At 43.5% G+C, this 7,916-nt stretch overlaps 1 long non-coding RNA gene across 1 annotated transcript; it reads left to right on the top strand.

Moving 5' to 3' along the window:
• The first annotated feature begins 6,565 nt into the window (after positions 1–6,565).
• On the top strand, positions 6,566–6,914 carry LOC112095338. The gene is made up of 3 exons (XR_002903784.1): positions 6,566–6,601; positions 6,683–6,740; positions 6,823–6,914. It is a non-coding gene; the product is annotated as an uncharacterized LOC112095338 (long non-coding RNA).
• The last annotated feature ends 1,002 nt before the right edge of the window (positions 6,915–7,916 follow it).

The following is a 7,916-nucleotide window of genomic DNA, read 5'->3' as shown; positions in this document are numbered from 1 at the left end:
TATGCAGCGTAACGAGATAGACGATACAATCAATCTTCAAGCCTTAAGATATGTGTATATCTATGTTGGTGTTGAATCACGTTGGTAGCTGAAACAATCAGCGTAGAAACAATGCAATATCTTTGACCATTAGATCTTGCCTATGAGCAAGTACTGGATTCCCTAGCTATAGTTGCTAGACATACCCCAGTACCACTTTTAGAAGCTCTTCTAGAATGGAGAGAAAGGTGGGTTGTTCTATGTTCCCCCTCCTTTGAAGATGCGTTTCTCATTTTGGCCATTCTCTAGTTTATTGCTTCCCAGATTTACAGTAATGAAAAGTCTAGAACTAGAAAATAAGTCGAGTTAATTTTGGTTTCTGCGGTTGTTCATTTTGAAATAGTAAATGAATTTGCTTAGTGACAAAACATGCGTCTGTTGTGCTATAGTATTCATTGTCTATCTCTGTGTGTGTGCGGTGCGCGCACGTGTATTTAGTGCTTGCTTATGTTTTATGTTAGAGCCAAGGTAGGAATGAGATGGTAAGAACTGATTAAAGATAAATATTTCGTGATAGAAAATGGTAAAATTTTGACCTTCACCTTTTCTCTTCTAGATTGAAGCGTCCTATTACCTTGGAATCTAGTCACGTTTGTTTAATGCTTCCTCCTTTTCTCTCCCCAAGCATGGATGCCAATGTCGTTATTTAGTTTTATCGAAATGTCTTAAGATGAGTCATCTTGTTTTCTTTTTTCAGTATGCAATATTGTTTATTTTGTTGCAGCGAATCCCCAAAAGGTGCAAATGATGCGTCTACTGTTAGCCAAGCCCAAGTTATTTTAGACAGTAGCTCGGTCCAAAAGCAGATGAGAAGTTGGGCTAAGCCCTTGGCCCATGAAGGGGAAACCAATCCTGAAGCATCAGGGGGAACAAATGGGAGAGATCGAGAGGGAGCTGCGGTTCTCATGACGGATCTCGCGAAGGAAGGCAAGAAGGGGAATGAAGAGGCAACGCGTGAGACCAGGAAGCGCGTGAGATCCCGTTGGCTGAAGGAGTTTGTTATGGCAGAGCAACGATGAGCTAGGCGTGGATTCTCAAGGCTCTTAACCGAATTCTGTTATTTCATTTGTTAGTTTTCCATTTCCATTTCAGATCAATTTGTAAGAGCCATATATAAGCTGTTGCTAGACAATTTGGAATTATGTTGAATAAGAAATTGGTTATTGAGAGGAGATTGGCACTGTCTCGAAGAGTGCGTATTGTTTATACTCTGTTTTACCTATTATTGGTGCTTTCGTTGAGAGACGATGAGGAACGAGGAACTAGCCGAAATCATGAAGGCCATGGAGCAGAGCTTCAAGCAGCATGCTTATTCTCAACTGGAGAGGTTTTCGTCGCTGCTTTCACAGCATATGGACAACACGGAGGAGCGCTTGAACCAGTTGTCTCAGACGCGACGGACGGGAGAACCCTTGACGGAGCCCATGACAGGACAGAATAGTGTGGGAGCGAAGAACAACCAACTGGGGAGCCGGCGATTCCATGGAGAGAACAGTCCGGGAGATATGAATTTGCTTTTGAAAACTCTGCGGATTGAGGTACTGCGATTTGACGGGAAGAATGTGGAAAACTGGATTTATAAAATCAACAAATTCTTTGATCTTTAGCTGGTAGAACCGACGGTACGGCTGTCGGTGGTGGCATTTCACTTGGACGGCGAACCGTCCATGTGGTATCAATGGATGGAAAAGAGCGGATTGCTGACTAGTGGGAAATTTTTCTCCATGAACTGCGTAAAAGGTTTGGGGCGATGATCTACAACGATCCATTGGGCAGAATTGCTAAGCTCACTCAGACAAGAAAGGTCTCCCAGTATCAGGCGGAATTCGAAGGGCTGATGACCCAAATCACGGGGGTACCCAAACCAATGTTTATCGACTTCTTTGTCTAGGGGTTAAAGTTGGAAATTCAACATGAAATCCTAATGGCTCAACCACGAGATTTGGCTGATGCGATGGCAAAGGCTCAGTTGTTTGAGGACCGACATGAAGATTTGTTGGGAAGGCAGAGGGGTGAGGGCCAACGGACTTTTGGACCTCAGGGTAAGACAGGGCTACTGAGCTTACCGACGGGGTACAAACTGAGCGGTCACGGTACGACCAGAGCTGTCACTCCATCGACCACCAGAGGAATTCAAGCCGGGACACCCAAGTTCTAAGTCAAATGACTATCTCCAGCAGAACTCCAAGAGAAACGGGAAAGGGGGTAGTGTTTTACCTGCGATGAAAAGTTCCATGCGAGACACAAGTGTAAGAATCGAGTAATGCTGTTGTGCGGAGATGAAGACGATGGGGTGGACTCGGGGACTTCAGAGTCAGAAAAGGATGAACTGGCGGAAAGACGAGCTTGAGGTAAGCCTTAATACTTTTACCAAGTCGGTGAGCCCTCAAATTTTTCGTATCCTAGCTAGGCATGGAACTGAACCCTTGGAAGTACTAATAGACACTGGGAGTAACAATAATTTTATACAAGAGGCTTTGGTAGAGAAATTAGGGCTGGCGTGGGATGAAACCAAGAGATTTAAGGTCTACATGGGTAATGGTAATTACTTAGTGTGCTGTAAGAAGTGTAAAGAGGTGGAGTTGGAGATGCAAGGTCACTGTTTCAAGGTGGATTTGTTTGTACTGCCCATTTGGGGCTTGGACGTTGTACTGGGAATGCAATGGCTGCGTACTTTAGGTCCCTGTGTGCATAACCACAATGAATTGACTATGGAATTTCAATGGGAAGGGCAGACTGTCAAGCTAGCAGGAAACATTCAAGTTCAGGCCCAACAGGTCATTTTTCTCAGTTTAACATTCTGCTATTGGAAGGGGAGATTAGTGGGGCTTATAGGCTGACATCAATGGAAGTGTTGCATGAGGATGGGGCCACAGAGGTAGTCCAGCTGGAAGACACACTACCGGTAGTAAGGAAGGGGATTATCAGCCAGTTCCGGAGGGTGTTTGAAGAGCCCAAACAGTTACCACCCATCAGAAATGTGGATCACAGGATACATTTGCAGCTCGGATCAACACTAATCAATGTGAGACCATATAGGTACCCCTATTTTCAAAAAGATGTGATGGAGAAGTTGGTTAAGGAGATGTTGGAATATGGGTTCATAAGGCATAGCAATAGCCCGTACTCCTCCCTGGTGTTGCTTGTTAAAAAAAGGATGGTTCTTGGCGCTTTTGTGTGGACTATCGCGCCTTAAATGGGATCACAATTAGAGACCAGTTCCCTATTCCCACGATTGACGAGCTTCTAGATGAGCTAGGATGGGGCGGTGGTATTCTCCAAGATTGATCTCTGATCCGGATATCACCAAATCCAAATGGACCACCGAGACATACACAAGACAGCCTTTCGAACCCTTGGCCTAACGAATGCTCCATCTACCTTTCAAGCAGCAATGAACCTAATTTTCAAACCTTTTTACGACAGTTTGTGATAGTTTTTTTTTATGATATCCTCATCTATAGTAGAAGTCTCGAGGATCATGCCCAACATTTGCGCTTTGTGTTGAATTGCCTAGCCGAGAACCAATTCTTTGCTAAGGGGAGCAAATGTCATTTTTTTCAAGGAACGGTAGAGTATTTGGGTCACCTAGTGTCCTGAGACGGGGTGAAGGCAGACCCTTCTAAGATCGAAGTGATGGTAGATTGGCCGCTGCCACGGAACCTCAAGCAATTGAGGGGGTTCTTGGGGCTCACAGGATATTACCGTAGATTTGTTGCTCACTACACAACAATCGCGGCCCCACTCACCGAGTTGCTTAAGAAGGATAGTTTTAAATGGACAGAGGACGCCTCCAGAGCCTTTGCAAGGTTAAAACAGGCCATGATAGCGACATCGGTGCTCCATCTACCCAACTTTACAAAGGAATTTGTAGTCGAGACGGACGCTTCAAACGTCGGGATAGGCGGAGTTCTAATGCATGTTGGGCATCCCCTGGCTTATTTCAGCAAGAAACTCAGGCCACGTTTGGTGGGAGCCTCGGCCTACATAAGGGAATTATGGGCAATGGTCGACGCCGTAGCCAAGTGGCGGCAATATCTGCTCGAGCGACATTTCATCATTCGGATGGATCACAGAAGCTTGGAGGAACTTTTTACCCAGGTAATACAGACACTGGAACAGCAGCAGTACCTAAGGAAGTTGATGGGATACAGGTTCACCATTGAATATAAGAGTGGCAGGGAAAATGCAGTGGCAAATGCTCTTTCGCGGCGACATGAAGAGCCAAGTATTCAACTCCAGGCAGCCATCTCAGTAGGCAGGTATGATTTCTTGGCTGACTTGAGACGTGAAAATCAGGAATGTGCGGATTTGTAGGAACTAAACAGGCAGCTGCTCAGTAGAATTGGACTTGACCCCTGCTATAGTACTCGGGATGGCCTGTTACTCTATAAAGCAGGTTCCTGATTAGCAGGAGTTCGCACTTGAAGAAAATGCTTCTCCAAGAATTTCATGATACGCCCATGGCCGGGCACGTAGGAGTGGAAAGGAACTTCTTGAGGTTGAGTGCCAATTTCTTTTGGGAAGGTATGTGGAGGGAGGTGAAGGATTATGTGGCCTCTTGTCTCATTTGTCAGACGGTGAAGTACTCACCTACAGCCCCTTATGGTCTCCTTCAGCCACTGGAGATCCCGGAATGTGTATGGGAGGATTTGGCCATGGATTTTATAGTTGGGTTACCCAATTCCCATGGCAATACCAATATTCTGGTGGTGATTGATTGCCTCACCAAATATGCTCATTTCGGGTCCTTGCCGACTCACTACACCGCCACGAAGGTGGCTGACATGTTTTCTCACATGGTCATCCGTCTACACGGCATGCCTCACACCATCGTGTCTAATCGCGATCCGATTTTCACAAGCGCCTTCTGGAAGAAACTATTCGAACTGATGGGCACTAAGCTGAAGATGAGCTCCGCCTACCACCCACAGACGAACGGGCAGTCCGAAGTGACGGTATGTGGAACAGTACTTGTGGGCATTCACTGTTGAGAACCCAAAGCAGTGGAGTAGGTTCCTTTCCTGGGCTGAGTATCACTACAACACTAGTCACCATTCCTCTATCGGCATGACTCCCTTTCAAGCCGTTTACGACAGACTTCCACCAACGATTCCTGCCTATACTAGAGGGGCAACCACCATTCAGGCCGTGGAAGAGGATCTTCTAGCTCGTGATGCAATCCTACAATAGCTGAAACAGAACCTTCCCTAGGCTTAACACCGGATGCAACAACAAGTCAACAAGAAGCGTCGGGACATGCAATTCAACATAGGGGAATTGGTATTGGTTAAGTTGCACTACTGTCAAACCACCGTCGTGACATGGTTCAACTCCAAGCTTTGCCGCCATTACTTTGGGCCCTTTCCGATCATCACTCAGGCCGGACCGGTGGCTTATACACTCGAGCTGCCTCCTGGAAGTCGAATCCATCCCACCTTCCATGTTTCCTTGTTGAAAGCTTTCAAGGGGGACCAACCAGACAAGAACTATCCCTTGCCCGAGCTCAGCCTCGCCAATAAGCCCTTACTCATACCAGTGGCTGTGCTGGCTGGTCGACTTATCATGAACCAACATACACCCGTGAAACAGGTCTTGGTGTAGTGGTCTCATAGTACACCAGAGGACTCGACTTGGGAGGAACTCTATGCTTTTAGTCAACTGTACAATGTGCCCGACCTTGAGGACAAGGTCATTTTTGAGGGAGGGAGAAGTGTTAGCCAAGCCCAAGTTATTTTGGACAGTAGCTCAGTCTAAAAGCAGATGAGAAGTTGGGCTAAGCCTTTGGCCCATGAAGGGGAAACCAATCCTGAAGCATCAGGGGGAACAAATGGGAGAGATCGAGAGGGAGCTGCGGTTCTCACGAGGGATCTCGCGAAGGAAGGCAAGAAGGGGAATGAAGAGGCAACGCGTGAGACCCCATTGGCTGAAGGAGTTTGTTATGGCAGAGCAACGATGAGCTAGGCGTGGATTCTCAAGGCTCTTAACCGAATTCTGTTATTTCATTTGTTAGTTTTCCATTTCCATTTTCAGATCAATTTGTAAGAACCATATATAAGCTGTTGCTAGACAATTTAGAATTATGTTGAATAAGAAATTGATTATTGAGAGTAGATTAACACTGCCTCGAAGAGTGCGTATTATTTATACTCTGTTTTACCTATTATCTACATTCCAAAGGAAGGTTCGTGCCAAGTTTCTTTATATTTTTATTTTTAAAAAGCTGAGATAGGTGATTAGTAGCTTTTGCAGAAAAGTTGTATCCCTTATCAGAGCAGTTTTCTTTATTCCGTGCAATTCATGTCAGGAACCACTAATTGTTACTTTTAAGTTCATTACCCTTGATATGTACACTTAGTTAATTGTTAGAAGTTTATGATTTGCTTATAGGTTTCACTTAAATCTTTTATCAACAGTTTGTGCTTGAAAAAATCAACAGTTGGCCTAGAACGTTCCTCGTCTTAAATTTGTTCGACACATAAATCTCAGCTTGCAGTGGAGTGCATTTTTTGCTCAGCGTGGATTCGATTTGTGGAGTGCTGTCCACAGGAGGGACTTACTGGTTAGGTCATTGCATTGTCATGTTAGTTTTCTGTCATAATTTCCTCGTCCTGTAATTGAACTGTGCTTGTCTTCTTTGCAGAGAAGCTTTGGTCTGGACTTGAAAATTTTGTCTTTGATTGGTTAATCAATGCTGATAGGTAAGGCCGGTTTATGGTGTCTGAACTATTATTTATGTCGTGAAAGTTTTGGCCATATGAACATAAGTTGCTCTATTTGCAGGCTTGTTAGCCAGGTTGAATACCCATCCTTGGTTGATCTTCGGGGGCTTCTTTTGGATTTGGTTGCTCAACTCTTAGGTGCCTTATCTCGCATCAGGTAACTAAATCTGGCATTAGATTGGTGGTGATCATACTATTGCAGCGGGAAAAAAAAGTACTATGATTTCATTCATTGCTAGTTGGCAATCATCAAATTGAGGTTTTAAATAATTACTTCTAAAATCCACGTTGAGTTCGGGTTTCTCTTTGTAATATTATGCTCTTAAAGCTAATCAACATCTTTATCATTTACTCCTCCAGGATGGTAAAAAGAAAATGTAAGTGATATATATGTTGGCAAGAACTATTCCTTTCTGAAATGATATATCAATGTATGTATTTACGTGTGTGTGTATGGATATCAATATGTGTATTTTGAAATGATATTTTTATTTGCTCATTTTTCTTGTGTTATGTGGTAAAATAGTTATTCCTTTTTAATCACGTGTTTTATATTCAAGCAAAATCATGTGTGTTGATTGTTCTTTATTTGTAGTTCTATAATTAATTATCATTTGGCTTAGCCCGTTTCTTGACATGAAATTTCTCAACAAATTTATCATATTTTCTTGCAGATTTTTGAGAAGAACCCCACTAAAATTGATAATTATGGTATTTAACTGCGTTATCAAAGCCGAACTGGGTACCATAATATGTACAAGAAGTTCTGTGACACCACTCTAAATGGTGCCGTGGAGCAAATGTACAACGAAATGGCTTCTCGCCACAGAGTCAGATTCTCATGCATTTAGATTATCAAGACTGCAACTGTCCCTGCTAAGCTTTGCAAGAGAGATAGCATAAAATAATTCCACAACTCGAAGATAAGTTTCCATTGGTGTACAAGAAGGTCAGGCCACCAACTAGGAAACTGAAGACCACATACAAGGCATCAAGGCCCAACTTGTTTATATAACTTAGTCATTTGACGATTAAGCTTTTAACTTGTTTATGGAATGTACATTTTTGTTCAACAAATTGATTACTCACTAATGCTTCTTTTAGTTGCAGTTATATTGTGAATGAAGAAATGAAAAAAAAAAAAAAAGAATTAAT

This window comes from Morus notabilis, unplaced genomic scaffold (genome assembly GCF_000414095.1).
Source record: "Morus notabilis unplaced genomic scaffold, ASM41409v2 Scaffold184, whole genome shotgun sequence".
NCBI lineage: Eukaryota > Viridiplantae > Streptophyta > Magnoliopsida > Rosales > Moraceae > Morus > Morus notabilis.
This window is presented reverse-complemented; position numbering and strand designations above follow the sequence as displayed.